The 19,516-nt window shown below is 44.7% G+C and overlaps 1 protein-coding gene across 1 annotated transcript in view; it reads right to left on the reverse strand.

The window, feature by feature from the left end:
• The window catches only part of FHL1 (four and a half LIM domains 1), a 110,975-nt gene extending 94,642 nt beyond the window's left edge, over positions 1 to 16,333 (reverse strand). Inside the window, exon 1 of the mRNA XM_036740060.1 lies at positions 16,201 to 16,333. The gene's annotated coding sequence lies outside the window, so the exon portion shown is untranslated. The remainder of the gene's footprint in view (positions 1 to 16,200) is intronic.
• Positions 16,334 to 19,516: the final 3,183 nt, after the last annotated feature.

Genomic DNA, 19,516 nt, shown 5'->3' on the forward strand with positions numbered 1-19,516 from the left:
GCACATCCCCCCCCCCAAACGTGGAACATAGAACTCTTTAGTCTACAAGCAGTCATATCCCACTGAAAAACTCAAGGGTCAAGTTAGTTGGTTGGGAATATAGCCAGGCAGCGAAAACACACCCAGATTCAGTCTCAGACTTTGGATTCTTTCTTTGGTGACAAAGAAGACCAAAACATACAGACAGAAGAAGTTAACAAAGTCAAAGAGCCTACAACAGAAACCTCCAAGAAAAACATGAACTGGTCTCAGGCCATGGAAGAGCTCAAAAAGGATTTGGAAAAGCAAGTTAGAGAAGTAGAGGAAAAATTGGGAAGAGAAATGAGAAGGATGCAAGAAAACCATGAAAAACAAGTCAATGACTTGCTAAAGGAGACCCAAAAAAATACTGAAAAATACACTGAAGAAAACAACACCTTAAAAAATAGACTAACTCAAATGGCAAAAGAGCTCCAAAAAGCCAATGAGGAGAAGAATGCCTTGAAAGGCAGAATTATCCAAATGGAAAAGGAGGTCCAAAAGACCACTGAAGGAAATACTACTTTAAAAATTAGACTGGAGCAGGTGGAAGCTAGTGACTTTATGAGAAATCAAGATATTATAAAACAGAACCAAAGGAATGAAAAAATGGAAGACAATGTGAAATATCTCATTGGAAAAACCACTGACCTGGAAAATAGATCCAGGAGAGATAATTTAAAAATTATTGGACTACCTGAAAGCCATGATCAAAAAAAGAACCTAGATATCATCTTTCAAGAAATTATCAAGGATTATTGCCCTGATATTCTAGAGCCACAGGGCAAAATAGAAATTGAAAGAATCCATCGATTGCCTCCTCAAATAGATCCCAAAAAGAAATCTCCTAGGAATATTGTCGCCAAATTCCAGAGCTCCCAGATCAAGGAGAAAATACTGCAAGCAGCCAGAAAGAAACAATTTGAGTATTGTGGAAACACAATCAGAATAACCCCAGATCTGGCAGCTTCTACATTAAGAGATTGAAGGGCTTGGAATACGATATTCCGGAGGTCAATGGAGCTAGGATTAAAACCTAGAATCACCTACCCAGCAAAACTGGGTATCATGCTCCAAGGCAAAATATGGACTTTCAATAAAATAGAGGACTTTCAAGCTTTCTCAGTGAAAAGACCAGAGCTGAATAGAAAATTTGACTTTCAAACACAAGAATCAAGAGAAGCATGAAAAGGTAATCAAGAAAAAGAACAAGAAAAAGAAATTGCAAGGGACTTACTAAAGTTGAACTGTTTTGTTTACATTCCTACATGGAAAGATGACATATATGATTCATGAGACCTCAGTATTAGGGTAGCTGAAGGGAATATGCATGTATATATATATATATATATACACATATATATATGTTTATGTATATATATAAGTGAATGTGTATGTATGTATATATCTATGTGTGTATATATATATATATAGAGAGAGAGAGAGAGAGAGAGAGAGGACACAGGGTGAGTTGAAGATGAAGGGAAGATATCTAAAAGAAATAAAATCAAATTAAGGGATGAGAGAGGAACATACTGAGAGAGGGAGATAGGGAGAGATGGAATTGGCTGGATTATCTCGCATAAAGGTGGCAAGAGGAAGCAGTTCTGTGGGAGGAGGGGAGAGGGTGGGTGAGGGGGGAATGAGTGAACCTTGCTCTCATCAGATTTGGCCTGAGGAGGGAATACCATACATACCCAATTGGGTATCTTACCCCACAGGAAAGAAGAGGGAAGAAGATAAAAAAGGGGGGGGGGATGATGGAGGGGAGGACAGATGGGGGTGAAGGTAATCAAAAACAAACACTTTCAAAAGGGGATAGGGTCAAGGGAGAAAATTCAATAAAGGAAGATGGGTTGGGAAGGAGCAAAATATAGTTAGTCTTTCACAACATGAGTATTGTGGAAGGGTTAAACATAATGATACACATGTGGCCTATGTTGAATTGCTTGACTTCTTAGGGAGGGTGGGTGGGAAGGGAAGAGATGTTCAAAAACAAAAAAAAAGTTTTTGCATGCAACTAGAAAATAAGATACACAGGCAATGGGGCGTAGAAATTTATCTTGCCCTACAAGAAAGGAAGGCAAAAGGGGATGGGAGGGGAGTGGGGTGACAGAAGGGAGGGCTGAATGGGGAACAGGGCAACCAGAATATATGTCATCTTGGAGGCGGGGGGAGGGTAGAAATGGGGAGAAAATTTGTAATTCAAACTCTTGTGAAAATCAATGCTGAAAACTAAATATGTTAAATAAATAAATTTAAATTTTAGAAAAAATGCAAAAGAAATAGGCTTATGAAATTTGTAACTCAAAATCTTGTGGAAATCAATGTTGAAAATTAAAATATTAAATTAAAAAAAGAAATAGGCTTATAATCAAGAATAACTTGCCCTGCAACACTGAGTATAATCTGAAGGAGGAGTAAAATGGACATTTAATAGAAGAGTTAAATAATATAAACAGGGGGCTGGGCTGATCCTTTTCCAAGGGTTTGAAGAAAATGAAAAGGAAAGATAGGAGGGAAACACTAGTATAGAAATGAGGAAGGAGGTGGTGGAATTTGCTATTTTTCATTATCAGAGAGAGTGAGAAGAAAATATAAATATGGTGGAAGGGGTAAAGGGAGGGAATGGGTATCAGCTGAACCTCACTTATTTGAAATGGGCACATTTCACATACACAGAGTTCAGTGTAAAAAATGCATTAAACTCAAACAAGGAAACAACCAGGGAAAAAGAAAAGAATTACTAGGGAGAGTAATAAAGGAAAGACAGTCACAAACGAAATAAACTTCTTTATCCTGAAGGATTAAAAAGGGAGGAAGAAGAAGCAAAACAAAGAATCTAAGGGAGGTGATACAAAAATGTGGTATAAAAATTAATGGAATATTGTTCTTGCACTGTAAGAAGTGACAATAGACAATTTCTAAGAATCCTAGAAGCAAGAACTGATGCAAGTGAACAGAACCAGGAGAACAACGTATATATAAAAACACCAATGTTGTCAAGAAAAACTGCTTTGGAAGACTTAATGATACTGATCAATGCAACGGCAGGCCAGGCCCACACCTCCAGAGGATTTGGGAAAAGCAAGCTATCCACCTTAGGACAGAGAAGTGGTGGACACAAGGTGCAGAAGGAGGTATACATTTCTGGACAGACACTGTATGGATTTGTGTTGCTCTATGCTTATTTGATAGAATTTTTTTCCTTTGTTATTCCAGGTTAAGAGAGGGAGGGTAGCAATAGTGATGCCAAGAAGGAGCTCTTTCTAATGGGGGGGGAAGGGAGGGAGGGGGAGAGAGACAGACAGACAAACAGAAGGGGAGAGAATCAAAAAGAGAAAGGGAGGAAGGAAAAGAGAAAGAAGGGGAGAGGGAAGAGAGAACACACCATGGTAATATTGTTTTAATGCATAGAGAACAAAAGGAAGAACAGAAGTACAATCCAGCAAGAGTTTCTGAAGTGATGGGTAGAATTGTGTACTTTTAAAAATAACAAGCTGTATGAAAATGAGAGATTCAGAGTTTCACATAGAATCCTCTTTTTGTATTCTGCTGTGTGTATGGAGATGTTTTCTAGTGTTTAAGGGCAGAATTTTAAATTAAAAAGGGAATGAGTTGACTAGATCATGGGGCCACTCACTTCATCACCACTGTGAAGCCTAGACTAACACTCCCTTCCTCAGCCATTGTTTTTTTACCCCAACTGGTGGCACTCCTGTGGACTTCCCCATCATGCCCCAGGTACCTCTTCCTCCTGCAAGATCAGATCAGCCTTGGTACTCACCCTTGGTTCAGTACACTCTGTCCCTGAAGTCCCTCTGATTGGCAGGGGTGAGCAGGGAGACACAGAGAAGAGCAGAGAGCTCCTCGCAAAACCTTCATTTAAGGAGGGTACCCAGGCCAGCTATTTCTTCATAGCCCACCCAGTGGCACTCCTCTGGATTTCACCATCATGCTCCCACCAGGTACCTCTCCTATCTACCCCTCCTCCTTTCCAGCTTCCTTTTGTGTGTTGTCTTCTATTATTAGACTATAAATTCCTTGAGGGCAGGAACTATCTCTTACTTGTCTGTATTTCCAACAATCTGTACAGTGCCCGGTACAGTACATAATACGTGCTTAACACATTTCTACTCTTACCCTATGTGTTAATCTCCACCTAATAAAATGTAAGCTTCTTGAGGGCAGAGTGAAGGCCTCCACTTAGGTTTTTCTATCTTCTGCACAGGGTCTGGCATGCAGTAGGTCCTTGATGAATGCCTTGCCATCCATTCATTTCATAAGGCACATTCATTCAATAACCTCATCTCCGAGATCATGAAGTGGAAGTTTACCTTGAACTATCAGCCCTCCACGTAATTCAAGGTGCATTACTGCACATACTTGCTCTAAAGAATCAATACCCGAAGTGTTCATTTTGGCATATAGTCACATTTACACAGCAATACCACAGAGAGCCATACATAAACATGCCACTATACCATAACTATTTGAAAGCAATTGGCCTAGCATATTAAAAAAATGTCAAGAAACCATACTGTCCAAACATAGCTTCAAAAGTATCAAGGCCATTTCAAAGGAGAAGACTGGACAGAGGCCGCCATCTGGGGGCCCTCCAGCTTCCACTCAGGTCTCTCCCCTCCCAAAAAAAGCTACTATGGGTTCAAGATACTCTATGGCACTACAGTCTCCACTGCTATTTTCATCTTTTTTAGTGAAACAAAAGACACAATTAGTTCATTTATTTCATTTAATACAACAAAATAATGGCAAGACAAGTAACATTTGAACATCTACTTCATAAACTTAGGGTATACTCTGTGGAAACACACATATTCTCCATGACCAAGAGACATGACCCAACCACATGAATGAAGAAGCTCCTCTAATCATGGGAAGGCAGCACCCAGAGCAGAGCTCCTGAGTGACAGCATCCATCAAAGGGCACTAAGGGGCGAGCCCCCCTGGCCAGGCCCCACGTGGAAAGGACCCTACAGAAGCAGGCAGCACAGCCTCCTGCACAGAAGTGCTTAGGACAACACAACAGGAGGAGTAGCCCTGAAGAACACGCCCCAGCGAATACCCACGTGGGCAGGCAGCAAGCGGGGAGGGGACTGCATGGACAAGCAGCACATGAGGAAGGGCACACGGCTGGGCAGGCAGCACATGGGGCTGGGCTCTCACACTGAAGCATTCATGGAGGGACATACATGTGGCCACACGGCACACAGGACAGGGCTCCTGTGTAGAAGCAATCGTGGAGGGCCTACGTGGCCCGGCAGCAGAGGAAGCAGGACCCCTGCATCATGGAGGGGCACCCACTTGGCCAGGTATCATGGGGACAGGGATCTCCCAAGAAGAAACAGCAGTGGAGAGGCATACATCTTGCCAGGCAGCATGTGCATCAGGGCATACACGTGAAACAGCTCTAGGCCAGGAGACACACACCTGGAAGTGCTCAGGCAGAAGCAAATGGGGAGGAATGGTGGTCACCCAGCATACAGTGGGTGGCACCCACACAGGCAGCACAGGGGGCAAGGGAGCCACCTGCACTGGCACCAAAGGGACAGGACTTGAAGGGCACACACATATGGAAGACATCTTGAAGAACATAGCTGTCACCAGAACACACAAGTGGAAAAGCAACTTATATCTCACACCCTGCAAGCCTGTCAATGTTTTCGGATGTCTGTGAACTGCTCCAGCTGTCTGCTCCTCTGGTCTTGAAAGGCATATAATGTTTGCTGAGCTTGGTGCTCCACTGATACCACGTAGTTCCTAGGCAAGGCTCTGCTGAGTATAAAGGAAGGTACAGAGTTTCTCCCTGCTCCCAGTCTCCAGGACTCAGCCAGACTCCTTAGCTGAGGTGTTATGTCACCCGCAGAAGAGGAGTGGGATACAACATCGGTTTCTCTGAACCCAGTGCCCAGGGGATTTTTAGTCAAGGCCCTTCCAAACCCAGACGTCAGACTAAGAAGAAATCCTTAGTTGCTTTCTCTCCACCAGGAAAAAAAGCTGTCCCTTCCCTCAGTCCTAGCTACCTGGGGCTTTGAGAATCTTTGCCTTCAGGGGTCAACTTCTCTAAGAGCACAGACTAAGCAGCCAGATGGATCCCACAGATTTTACGAGTCTGTTTGTGAACCTAGGCTAAGAACAATGTCTCTGTCACAAGCACCTGTCTGACTTAGGGTTAAAAAATCCCTTTCTGCTTTTCACAGTCAATTGTGGACTGGCATCCTGAAGACCTCCCCTCCCCACAATAGTCTTTGCCACCAGGAGCCAGGTTTTTTTTTCTTTTTTTAAATAGCAAACACTAGTTAGCCCAAGATTCCATAGGCAGTTGATCTGTCTTAGAGCTTTTCTGCACTGTACAAGGAGCAATGTTTCTGTCCAAAACCTCTGACTAGGTTTATAGAAACCCCTCCAACTTCGGTTAAGCCTTGAGCGCTAAATGGCCTAGATCTCAGGTCCTGTTTTTCTTAAGCTCTTCCCACCAAGATCCACTGGTCTCCCAAGCAAATGAAAGGGAGGGAAAGACATTGAGTATTTTTAAACATCTCAGTGGATAAGAGGGAAAATATCATCTTCTATTTCAATGCCTTGTTCCAAATTCCTGCCTTTTTTAGGAATCCATGTGCAGCAGCAAGCCTTCGGGGCTTAGAGGAACCCTAGGTAAGGAGAGAGTGCAGGGATATCACAGTGACCAAGGGGTTAAGTTGGCTGGTGGGGAGTCTTGAACAAGAATCACCTCCTGTTCAAGGACAACAATCCAAAAAAATGTACCTGGTTGCTTATATAAAGCTGTCTGGACTTTTAAAATAAAGATTATAATATAAGAAGAGGGTTATGGTGACACCAGGACTGCTGAGACCCATGGATTCTTATTGATAAAAGGGGGAGGAGGGGAAAAAAATAAATTCACATGATAATTTTGTTGTATATTTGAAAGTAATTGCAAGTGGTGCATAGTAGGTTAGCAGTTTCACGTACAATTATCTTTTTTATTATTCTATGGTACATAAATGTTTGTTTTATTCCATAAATTAAAAAAAAAGTAGAAGCAAAAGTCCCAAGGGGGAAAGAGGACAAGGAAAGAAATATAGGGGACCTCAGGCCCTGGTTTGGCAGAAAGAGGTTTTTCCATGGGAAACATTAAAAGCAAAGTAATACAAGTCTTTTGCAGACGTGGGGGAGAGGGTTGTGTAATGCTGCATAAAATGGAGGCCCTGGCTGGTGTGTTCCTTAGTTTGGTTGAATTCTTCTCTTCTATAGTCTTTAAAATAAAAGATGGCTCTCTGGGAAGGCATGACTGAGGGAGGATACACTGGAAAATGTAGATGATATTAAAACAAAAGATGTCATTATAAAAACCATTTTAAATCAGCAATAAACAATATAGTGTTTTCTGTGTTTACAAGAAAACTTAATTTTAGTTTGTTTCTATTTAGAATATGTGTATATACTACTACCATCCCCAAATCACAGATCTCAAAAAACCCACCCCAAATCCTGCAAACGAAGACTTCAGAAAGTCATTGCCAACAATTGTGCAGGCAACCATACCTCTCCTGCCCCTTAACTGGGTTTAAAACACAACCATGTGCATTAACTAACATGGTTGCACCCTTATCCATTCTATTACCATCAATTTTCCTATTGTTTTGGGGTTTTACCTTGCCTTTTTTGGAAGGGTCGGGGTCGAGGGATCCAGACCCCTGATTCCCTCAGTGTGGATGCCTGGGCAACTCTTCTCTGTAACTTGGAGAATTCCCTGGAGCTCTCTCCAAGGTGAAGTGATTTGCCCAGGACCACAGAGTTAGAATCAAGCAACAAACCTACTATGTGCCAGGCACTGTGGTAGATACTATGGGGGTTGGGGGTGGGGGAAGAGACAGACAAAAACCATGAACCAAGTCAACCCTACTCTGCAGTGGTTTGAGTACATGCCCAAGGAAGGGCTTGGAAGGAAGGCTGGCCCACTAGCCACAAAACCATGATGCTTCTTCCTTCTCTTCTACATTGACCTGTACGTGTCTTAATCTTCCAGTTCTCCTTTTTTACCCTCCATCATTTCACAGATGTACAGAAGCTTAACCTTAAACATCATTCTATCTTTCCAAAGGAACCTGCCCTTTCTGGTATGTGGACATGCTCTCCAATCTTACACTTCCCTCTAAAGATGAACCAAGTTGATTTTTGCATGGGGGCACTCTGACCCTCTCCCATTCAGGAGTTTGAACACAAGAGAGGGGCAGAGAAAGCCATACCAAATGCACTTCATCAAGAGTCCAAGAGGCTCTGGGTCCCCCAAGTCCACCACTATAGGAGAGAAGGGGAAGAGGAGGAGGAGAGAGCCAACAGTCTCTAAGGTGCCTTCCAGCTATGACCTTCTATGAATCCAAATACCAACAGCACAAACAGCCCAATGCACACACTAACTCAGAGTGAATGAAGAGACTGTTAATTAGCCAAAGGCAAGAGCTCGGTACTGCCCTGGCCAAAAACCACTCTGAGGAGAAAACCTTTGTATGTCCAGCCGCTCATAACCTTGGCATTCTAAAGAAAGTGAAAAGGCCTGTGGAAAGAACAGTTGGAAACATATATGTGTCTTTTAGCATGGCCCCTTTTTCACAACTAAAGAAACTGAGGCCCTGAGGTCCAAGATAATCTACCCACATTCACATAGCCAGTTAAACGATTGAGCTGGTATGAGAAGCCAAATCAGGCTGGAGTCTGGAACTTTCTCACTCTGTCCACCCAGGATGCTCCCCCTTCCCTGTCTCTCTTATGATCCTCCGCTTTCCTTAAGGCTTAACTTGGGTACCATTCCTACACACCTACGTGCGTGCATGCGCGCGCGCACCCACAAACACACACACACACACACACACACACCCCTTTTCTCCTCTTGCCCTACTTGAAGTCATTTTATATTTACTTCAATTGATCCCTATACCCATTCCCCAGGAGAAGAGAAATAGGAAGGCATGGCTAAAGTCATGGATTATGCCAGAAGATAAAGATTAGCTGCCTATAGTCCAAAAGGCAATGCAGAGACAGGCATAAGTTGTAACATTACCAAAACCGAACTAGGTGGAAGGGGCATGAAAACCACCAGAGAAACATGGGGTCAGAAATGCATGTAGGCAGCACCAGGGGTACTGGAGGGAAGACAACAGCTCAGGGGTCCCCTAGGCATCTGCACAATGTTACATGATCTAGACGGAGCTTCCCAGGACCTTGCAACAGGTCCAGAACCTGGACAAGAGTCACACAGGATGAAGAGGCATGAACAGGATGCAATCTCTCCCACTGGTGGGAGCGCCCAAATCTCTGAGACCAGAGGATCGTGGTGACCTTCAAAGGTCAGGTCACCTCCTCTAACTGGCTCATTTATGGACAAGGAAATGGAGTGAGCAGCAGTGCCAGGATTCAAATTCAGGTTTTCTGACTCCAAAACTGGCCCTCTTGACATTGCATCACACAGCCTCAGCCCCTTTTACAGAGGACAGGATCTGGTTTCCTATCTGGCAGCCTTGAGGATTATCATGCCTCTCTAAAGTTTCTTTTATTTTTATTAAAAACCCAACGCTGACATCCAAAAGCAATACAACCAACTAAGCTTGCTTAGTATTTTAGTGGATGTCAGTACAAAAAGGGTCAGCACCATTTTTAGTTACTCCCTCTAAGTTCCCACCAGGATTCTGGTTCACATTTGCAAAACCAATTTTCTACTGCATTTTCTCCGAGCTCATTGGCCATTCAGCTTCCCTTTTATTTAATTGATAGTCGTCAGCATGTAGAGTGCTGATTGGTTTACTTGATTCACTGTAGCTCATTCAAGTCTTACCAAATCTCTCTGAATTTCTTCTAATTTGTTGTTTCTTATGGAGTAATAACACTCCTTTAGATACCATGCTTAAAGGTTCAACCATTCCCCAATATAGACACCTACTTTGTTTCCACTTTATTACCACACACAGCACCACTATAGTATTTTGGTAAATATGGGCCCTTTCTTTCTGTCTTTCATTTCCTTAGAGCACATGCTAAAAACAGGATTGCTGGGTCAAAGGATATGAAACAATTTACTAACTTCTCTCACCAAACTCCAAACTTATCAGATGGTTGGCCCAAAGTCAGAGTGTAATACACTGGACCTAACAGTCAGGAAGTCAGGCTCCCTAACTTGGTGGAGTCCTTCTAGTATCCCATTTCCATCTTTTAACCTCTTGGCCAATTTGATGCATGAGGGAAAACCTCATGCTTTGGTTGGTTTTAATTTGCATTTCTCTCAGCAGTGAGCTGGAGTGATCTCCTTCACCGTCACTCACAGGTTTGCATTTCTTCTTCTGAAACTTCTTCATATCTTTTTCCCATTTATCACCCAAAGAATAGTTCTCTATCTCACAGATTTGGGGCAATTCCCTACATGTCCTGGACATCAAGATACATTTGATGCAAAGGGTCTTTCCCCCAACTCTAACTCTCTTCTTATTCTGACTGAACTGATTTCATGCATTTATGCTCAATACCTTTCATTTCGAATAACCCTTCTTCCTGCTACAGCCTCAAGACCATCATGCCCGAGGTTTTCTGGTGACATCCCTGGTTGTATTCCTTCCCTAATCCTTTCCTAGTTCCACTCTGAGGGTGTTGGTCCCTGCCCCAAGATGAGGACACTGGTGGGCTACCTCACCTTGGAGATGTTATTACCGGCCCCAGTGGAAGGAACCTTTCCCTTGTTCCCCCTCCCTCCTTCTCCCTCAGGTGTCTCCCTTTAAACCAGGCCGTCCTCCCTCTAAATACACCAAATACAGGGCCCCGCTGCTTTCAGCATTGACGAGGCACACTTTTCTGCAAAGCCTTTTTAGTCCCTGCAGAAGAAATTCATGTACTCTTGTTGCTGTTCAGTCATGTTCGGCTCTTCATTTGGGGTTTTCTTGGCAAAGATACTAGAGTGGTTTGTCATTTCCTTTTCCAGATCATTTGACAGATGAGGAAACTGAGGCAAACTAGGCAGAAGAAATTACTAGCCAATAATCCCACTGCTGGGAATATATTCTGAAAGTATTTCAATCATGCCCTCTGTACTCCCCCAACCCACCTCCCCCCTCCAAAAAAAAAAAGCTATTTGGAGCTTTTCATAGCAGCATTATTTGTCCTTACAAAAAACCAAGAAGTAATCTTTGTTGGGAAGTTCAACAATAGGAGAAAGATTCGATCCATTTGGATACATTCACATAATGGAATTAAGACTGATAAGTATAACAAATACAAAACAAAAATCTGGACTGACCTTAATGAAATAATATCAAGTGAAAAAAGGAACCAAAAAAACAAAGTACTCACTATGACCAAAGGTGAGAAGTGAATGGGAACGAATGGGGAAAGAATCCCTGGGAGATGACTCAAACATTATGATCTGTTTTCATATTAAACCAACTTACTTGACAAAGGAAATTTAATTAGTTGTGAGGGCGTTTGCACTCAATCTCCAATTCATAGTACTTTTAAACTTTCATTTTTTATATTTAAGTTTGAAAATAAATGTTAAAAATAACCAGTTAAGAGCAATTCGTGTTGATCCAAGAACAGCATCGTTTCTAGTCAATAATGTTGTTTCAAATGTTGCAAAAGTATTTCCTACTCTACTCGACATTCTGTGGATAAAAATAAGTGGTCAGAGTTGGGAAGCATCTGGAAGGCCCCAGGTTCAAAGGATTAAAACAGGGGTTCTTAACTGGGGTCCATGAACTTTTTCGAAAATAGTTTTATCACTTATTATATATCACTATATCATTAGTTTCCTTAGTAATCCTCTGCATTTTATTTTATGCAATTACAACCATAATTCTGAGAAGGGGCCCATCCATAGACTTCGTCACACTAATGGCTCCCAAAAGATGAACCGCCCCTCATCCAGAGCTTCAGAGCACAGGTATGCAGACCATATAGTACTTGGGTGTACCGAATAGGGGATGGGGGAAGGATAAGCTTTCTAGGGTAATATGACATATTCCAGCCGATATAAGGCAGGAATCCCTTCTAGAACATTTTCAACAAGTGGGTCCTATTAAGCCCCTCCTTGAAACACTCCAGTGATGTGGCCATTCCCTGCAAGCCCACTCCAATTCTGGACCTCAAAGTGATGGGAAGCTTTTCCTTAGATCAGGCTTAAATGTATTTTTAGAACTGATACATACAACTGCATTAAATGGAGACACCCCTCCGAATACACAATGGAAGAGGAAATAAGGAAAGAGATTGTGGTATGTTAAAGAAACTCAGGACACGATGTCATCTAAGAGGAACCTTAAACAACAAATCAGGAGAAAAAGAAACTCCAGCAAGGGAGGTGGGAGGTTAGGTCACTGAAATTACCATAAAGTATGACAAACACAAATAAAGAGACCCATCAAGTGGCAATCGCCCAAGAGTTCAAAAGCCAAGTCCAGTAGGGCCCTCTAAGAGCTAGTCACTTAACCTATGTAAATCTCTGAGAATCTAAATTCCTTCAGGGGACTCCTGTTTTGTCCAGGTAATGTTGGTAACTTGGAGATAATGTCTGAGGAGAAGCACTAGCTAGCATCACAGAGATTACTTGTGATTTTTCCAGCACATAAGTATATATGCGTCTACACACACATATCTTGCATGTGTATAGTTGTTGGTGGGCAGCCTCTCCAATTAAATGGGGGACTTCTAGGGGAAAGGCACCAATTGGCCCTTCTTTGTCTCTCCAGCACTTGGCCCAATGCCTGGCACATCGAAGGCTTCAATAAACACTTGGTGACTCAATTGGGACTTAGCACAGTAACACATAGGATTTGCTTTAGAAATGTCTGTCAGGTTAGACTAGAAATTGCCTGTCTACCTTAGTGGAAATAGTAGGGAGGACATGGGCGAAAGTGGTTTGAAAACACCAGCTGCATAACTACCAATACTTTACAAACACAAAACACACAATAAAACCCTGTAAGGTAGGTCTAGATACACAAATGTATAGCTAAACTTCCATATGATCACAAGGATGACAAGAGGTTACAGGGTCAATGAACAAAAAGCTGACATCTGAATTTTGTATACTGATGTCTGCACACTGTAAAAATGATTGCATTACATAAATATAAGCCAGTGCTATGACTGTAAAGTGCCCACCCCAATGCCTAAGGCAAAGATGGCAAAGTAAAAAGGGGAACAAGAGAAAGATGTTATCTGTTAGTTTTGAGGGTAAAGTTTTAGACCTGAGGCCAGAATCTTCTAGGGGTTTGATTTGCAATTATTTATCAAAGGGACTTCTAAAATTCAGAAAAAAACCTGAAATTATACTTTAAATTTTGCCTGATTTCTTCCCCCCACAAAAAAAATTTTTTTTGGACTGATCCTTTTCATGCAGCAAGTTTCAGGGTTACAGTTTAAATTAATTAAAAGAAACTGAGTCTCGTTAAGAAAGCTAGACTTCAGGGCAGCTAGGTGGCACAGTGAGTCTCTACCAGCCCTGGAGACAGGAGGACCTGAGTTCAAATCCAGCCTCAGATACCTGACACCCTTACTGTGTGACCTTGGCCAAGTCACTTAACCCCAATTGCCCTGCCTTCCCCCTTCAAAAAAAAAAACAAGAAATCTAGACTTCATTAAAAAAGACACTGCTTTTCCCTCAAAATGAAGTTTTGAGAACACCAGGCTTAAAATGTCAAAAGTCCTGTGTAGACATGAAAAAGCAACATGGCCTAGAAAAGGATCAGCTGTGTAATCAGAGAGACATAGGTTCAAATTTTGCCTCAAGACACATAGGGACTGAGACCACCAGCAAGTAGCACTGTTATCCAACTAGTTTTTACAGTGGCCAGAGCAGTTTGCCTCAGCTTCCTCAACTGTAAAACGGGGAAAACAGCACCTCCCTCACTCACAGGGTTATTGTGAATATCAAGTGAGATTATTTTCATACAGCCCTTGGCATTGTGCCAGGCACATAGTAGGAAATGTATAAATGTTTACTCCCCTTTGCTTAACAATGGGTACAGCTAAAGGGAGTTTCCATAAAGTAGTTTTCCAAACGGATGAAATCAAACAGATCCAGATACCTGACCCACTCCCCCCCACCCCAATTTTGGTTACAACTGTCATTTTATCATAAATATCACAGGGCAGGGGATTCTTATTTTTGGGGACTTTTTTGGGACCCTTTGGCATCTTGGTGAAACCTACGGAGCCCTTCTCAGAATGTGGCTTTTAAATTCATAAAATATACAGAACGACAAAAGAAACCAATTATGCTGAAATTCAGTTAACTTTTTTTACATTCACAAATCTCAGGTTGTGAACCCCGATGTTAGGGTGATAGGGAGTGAACCCATGATTTCACTCATCTAGGGAATTCCTGATTAAGGAAACTTAGCACCAATACAGGTCAGTTGGCACCTAAGCAGCAGAAAGCAGGCCCTGAAGCCCAATGACTGTTTTTTGTTTTGTTTTGTTTTTGACAAAGCAAAGATTGAAATCATATTTTAAAAAATCAAAATGGTAAATTTGTGTGTATATGTACTGTATTTATATGCATGTGTAAATGTGTATGTATATGTTTGTATACATATTTATATACATTCACCCAGCACAGTAAGAGGTGATAGCTTAAAATCTATTCTTAAGCAAATAAGAGTGCACAAAGGCAAAATTAGTCCTCCTTTAGAGCTAGGGGTCTAAAGAATTGGGGGAAAGGCTCAAGGATTTCCTCCAAGAGTATTTCTGAAGATTACAACATTTTGCCTTGGAAACTAAACTTGTACCATTGTACAAGTGTTAACCTTTTTAGGAAGGTTTTCATATAAACCCAAGACAGAGGGATTACTTCATCAGGCTTGTTAACTCATAGAAACTGTTTTTACTGTAACCTAGATACAAATGAGAGTGCTTTATCAGTAAAACTGAACATTCTTCAAGTTCAAATGAAAAGGGGCTAAGACAAATGTGTTTTTACTGGATTTAAAGGGTAGAGTATACCCCACAAAACATGCCACTGAATGCAGGTCACTGATTTTTTTTCCATTGATGTTAGGGACCATCAAATCTTTGCACAAATAAATGAGAAGGTGAGTAGAAAGAAAAGTGGCTATCTAGCCTACCTTGACTGGGCTGTTGTGAGAAAAGTGCTTTGAATGTCTGAAAGGTACTCTATAGGTATGAGTTATTAGTGTTATTTTAAAAGCTCCAAGAACTAGAGTCTGTTCCAAAAAACTTAGGACAGGGCAACTTCCTTGGATGCCAGGCCTTCAAAGGAGAGACCATCCTGCTGCTCTTTGAAAACCTTGGCTTTTCACCCTAAACCCCACAAATCTTGGACCCACAAAATGCATGGGCTCTAGCCCATAGAGGGTTCTTTCTGGGCAGGTCTCAGCTGCTCTGCTCTGTATAAAGTTCTGGGGGATGGAGGAGAAAAGTAAAGCAGTCTGACCCACAGCTCTGTGACATTAGGTGAGCCCCAGTACCTTTCTTAACCTCACCAAAACAACTTCAGGAGGAGGGTGGTCCAGATGCTGCCCCCTCATCCCTGCACCTTTATCCAATAAGAAAATGAAGATGAGAGGGTTTGGGCAGCTCAGGGGGTTGACATGCAGGAGAAACAAAGAAAGCGCTGGGATTCGGTGGCCCTCGGTCACACCTGAGGCTTGCTTACTAGGAACTGGGTGACCTTGGACACATGGCTTGGGTTCCCTGGGCCTCAGCTTCCTCCTTCGTAAAATAAGGGAAACAGCCTAGCTGGTCTCTAAGCACCCCCTCATTTCTGAAGGGTGGGATCCATTCCAAGGCAGGGCACTCATTCTCTATGACCCTGGGAAGTTGGCCCTTTCAGGGTCACACGAGTGCCAAGGGAGGAAGGCAGGACTGGAACCCAGGGCTGCCTGACTCCAAGTGCTAAGGCTTGGCACTCTCGACCCCAACCTGCCTGGTGCTGGGGGTGGGGTGGAGTGGGAATGGAAAAGGGGATCGGCCCACACAGACCAGTTCGAAGGGCTCTCTCTCCCTGGTCCTACAAGGAAGAAACCCAAAGCACAAGCCCGCAGCCACACACCCACACACCCAGGATCCTCACCGGCCCCCTTGGCCCTCACCCCAGGCCGACCCCTAGCGACCCCCCCCCCACCCACGGAGAAAGGAGAGGAGGCCAAGTGGGCTTACCGCGGGTCCGAGGCTGGGAGGGAGGCGCTGCTACTGCTGCTGCTGCTGCTGGGGTGGAGTCCTCGGAGGAGGAAGGTCAGGCGGCGGCCACTGCCCAGACGACGGACCGCAAGGACTACGGCGCCCCAGGAGTGAGGAGCAACGGTGCCGCCAACCCGTAAAGCCAAGGGGAGAGGGGGCGGGCCCGGGCCCGGGACGGGACGGGGCGGGAACGGGGCGGGGCCCAGCCTGGCCGGGCGTGGTGGGGCGGGATAAGGAAGAGCGCCCCCTAGGGCTGCCCCGGGCGCAGCAGTCCCGCGAGGCTCCTCAAGCATGTGGTCTCTCCTCCTCCCTCCTCCTCCCACCAAGGGTCCCCCCTTCCCCTTCCTTCCCTCGAGTTCTAGTGCCTTCCATTACTGGTCACGCGGGCATCCCAACAGAGAAGAGTACTCAGTGGTCGAGGGAGCGGGGAGGAAAGAAGGAAGGAAGGAAGGAAAGAGAGGAAGGGAGGAAGAAGGGTGCAGAGGCTTGGGGGGCACCCCTAGGTTGCCCAGCAGGCTGCTCACCAGGTGGCGGGAGGCTCAGTTCAGTCCGGTCCCCAACGTCTGGGGGGGGGGGGGGCGCCTAACGGCTGCCCTCCCGAGGGAGGGGCGCTAGGCACCCTGAGGAGACTGCCCCAAGTTCCGGAAACACCCCTCGAAAACACAAGAGGGGAATCCGCGAGTGGACTGTAGCCAGGGCACCGACGGCACCCCAGGAGAACCCATTTAGGCCTAGCACTACCCACCCATCCAAGTCCACCTCCTGCTCAGCCCACCTACCCAATCAAGACCTTCCCCCATTCCCCCCACCTTCTACCCACCCAGGGCCTCCCCTTCCCACCTAGGGGCTCTCCCCTCCCCCCCAACCTGCCCACCAAGGCCTATCAGCCCCAAGACAGATAGTCTAGTACCCCTCTCCCTACATACTCAGCCGCTCTCCAACGGGGAAATGCGGCAGCAGAAGGTGGGACACGGTATTTATAGGGCAAGGCAACACCGGGCCTTGCCAACAGGGGGCGATATTTGCACATGCGGACAAGGGCTCAAAGGCCCCTCCCCCCACGTGGGGCCTGGCCACGTGCCTGGGGGGAGAGTGGGGCCTGCTAGGCCTTGGGCCCCAGCTCCCTATGCCATGTGGGCTCTTTGTATGAAAGGGGCGGGCCAAAGGCTGGGGTCCTAGTGAGCTTCAAGTAGTCTAGTCCAACCCCATCCTTTTATGGACAGGGAAACTGAGGCCTAGCCATGCTGCTTAAACTCAGTTTGAATAGGTGACATTTTTCTGACCTTGGCTACACACGCCCTAGGGGGCTGAGGTCCCTACACTGAGTATACCCTCAGATGGGACCACACAGCTGAGAGGGTGGTCCTAGGCTGGTGTGGGCAGAAAAGGGGACCTGGGTAGCCCAGCAAAGGCTTCTCCCCTCCCCCTCTGGAGATGGTTTCAGGAAGTGCCAACAGAGTGGGGAGGGAGGCCAAAGAACCTGAGGGTCCCTCAGGCAACAAGCATTTATTAAGCACCTACTATGCGCCAGGCACTGTGCTAAGGGCTAGGGACACAGAGAAAGGCAAAATCCAGTCCCTGCCCTGGAGGACCTCACTGTCTAATAGGGGAGAAAACATACACACAAGACATACACGGGGTACCTTGGAGATCATAAACAGTGGGAAGGCCCCCAAATGAAGGAGGCCTGGGAAGGGCTTCTTCTACAAGGTGGGACATTAGCTGAGAAGTGGAGGAAGCCAGGAGGGGAAAGAAGGAGGAAAGAGTCCCAGGGATGGGGAATAGGCCAGTGAAAATGCTCAGACTCTGGAGATGGAGTATTCTCTGCAAGGAAGCCAATGTTACTGGATCCCAGAGCACACTGGAGAGAGCAAGGCATAAGAAGATTGGAAAGGTAGGAAGGGCCAGGTTACGAACCTCCTCAAAAACCAAACAGAAGATTTTGTATTTGATCCTGGGGTAATAGGGAGCCCCTGGAGCTTAGGGGGTGGGGGAGGGGGGACATGGCGAGACCCAGGCTTAGGGAAGATTCATTGGACATCTAAGTAGAATATGCACAGAAGTGGGGAAGCTCTGACAAAGGAGTGAGAATATGGGCCTGGGGTCAGCATGAAAAGAAGAGTCTCCCCATCAAAAACTTCGAGCAGCAAATGATGATATTTCTCCAGCTGACAGAATATTTTGAGTCTTTTCTCCCTTTGGGAAGTAGTCACCTCATACAGTAAATGATAATGTCATAGATAGGCTCAGGTATACATTGGTAGAAGGATTGGCCATACTGGGAGTGCATCTCCGGAGATCACAAATCCTTTGTGTATTTATATAAAATGGGGATGATAATGATTCTCGTAGTGCCTACCTTGATGGGCTGTTGTGAGGCAAGTGCTTTGGAGACAGTAAAACACTTTAGAAATCGGATTTATTTCATTAATTCTTTTCTCATTCCCTAAAATTGTCAGAATGTAGGGGTATCCTGTATAGCCCCTCCATAGTGGTGATATGATATAGTGAAAAGGTCTCCGCTCTGAGCCTCGGCTTCCCCCTTTGTAACATAAAACCATTGGACTAGATGACAGAAGCATTTTTCCCCACTTAGGATGAAACCAGCTGGAGAAGGGGGCAGGGATGATGATGCAGGAAGAAGATGAAGAGGGGGGGCACTGGACCATGAAGTCCACACAAAGGATGGTCTGACAAAGGGTATAGTTACACCAAGAGAGGACGAAGCCTCCATCTTTCTGCTGGCACAGGACCCCACTCTCTCCCTCTCCCAGGGCCTGCCTTCCTCCTCACCCTTTTCAGAACCTGGGACCAGTGGACCACTAGGTTTGAGGCATGGGGAGAGAAGTCTTTGGTCCACAGTAGGGAAAAAGGGTGTCCCCCACCATGCTGGCATTGGAAATGCCCTTCTCTGGTTGGACTGGTTTTGATTCTCTAACAACCCTTCCAGGTCTGAAATTCTATGCTTCTTTGTTGTATAAATAGACTTTATGTGCTCAGAAGTTTTTGGAAGTCCACCTGGAACCCATGAACTTGTTTGTTTGTTTTTAAAATCTATTTTGGCAACTATATTTCCATAGAATTGGTTTCTTTTGTAATCCTATGTAGTTCATTTTATGCATTTAAAACCATGATTCTGAGAAGGGGTCCATAGGCACCCTGGGCCACAAAATAAGGTTTAGAACCCTTGCTCTAGACCTTTGGTGGAGTGGAAAACCCACTGTGTTTGGAGGCAGAGCATCTGAGTTCAGGTCCCAGCTCTGCCACTTGCTACCAGTGTGTCTCTAGGTAAAAT

The sequence above is a fragment of the Trichosurus vulpecula genome, chromosome X, assembly GCF_011100635.1.
Source record: "Trichosurus vulpecula isolate mTriVul1 chromosome X, mTriVul1.pri, whole genome shotgun sequence".
NCBI lineage: Eukaryota > Metazoa > Chordata > Mammalia > Diprotodontia > Phalangeridae > Trichosurus > Trichosurus vulpecula.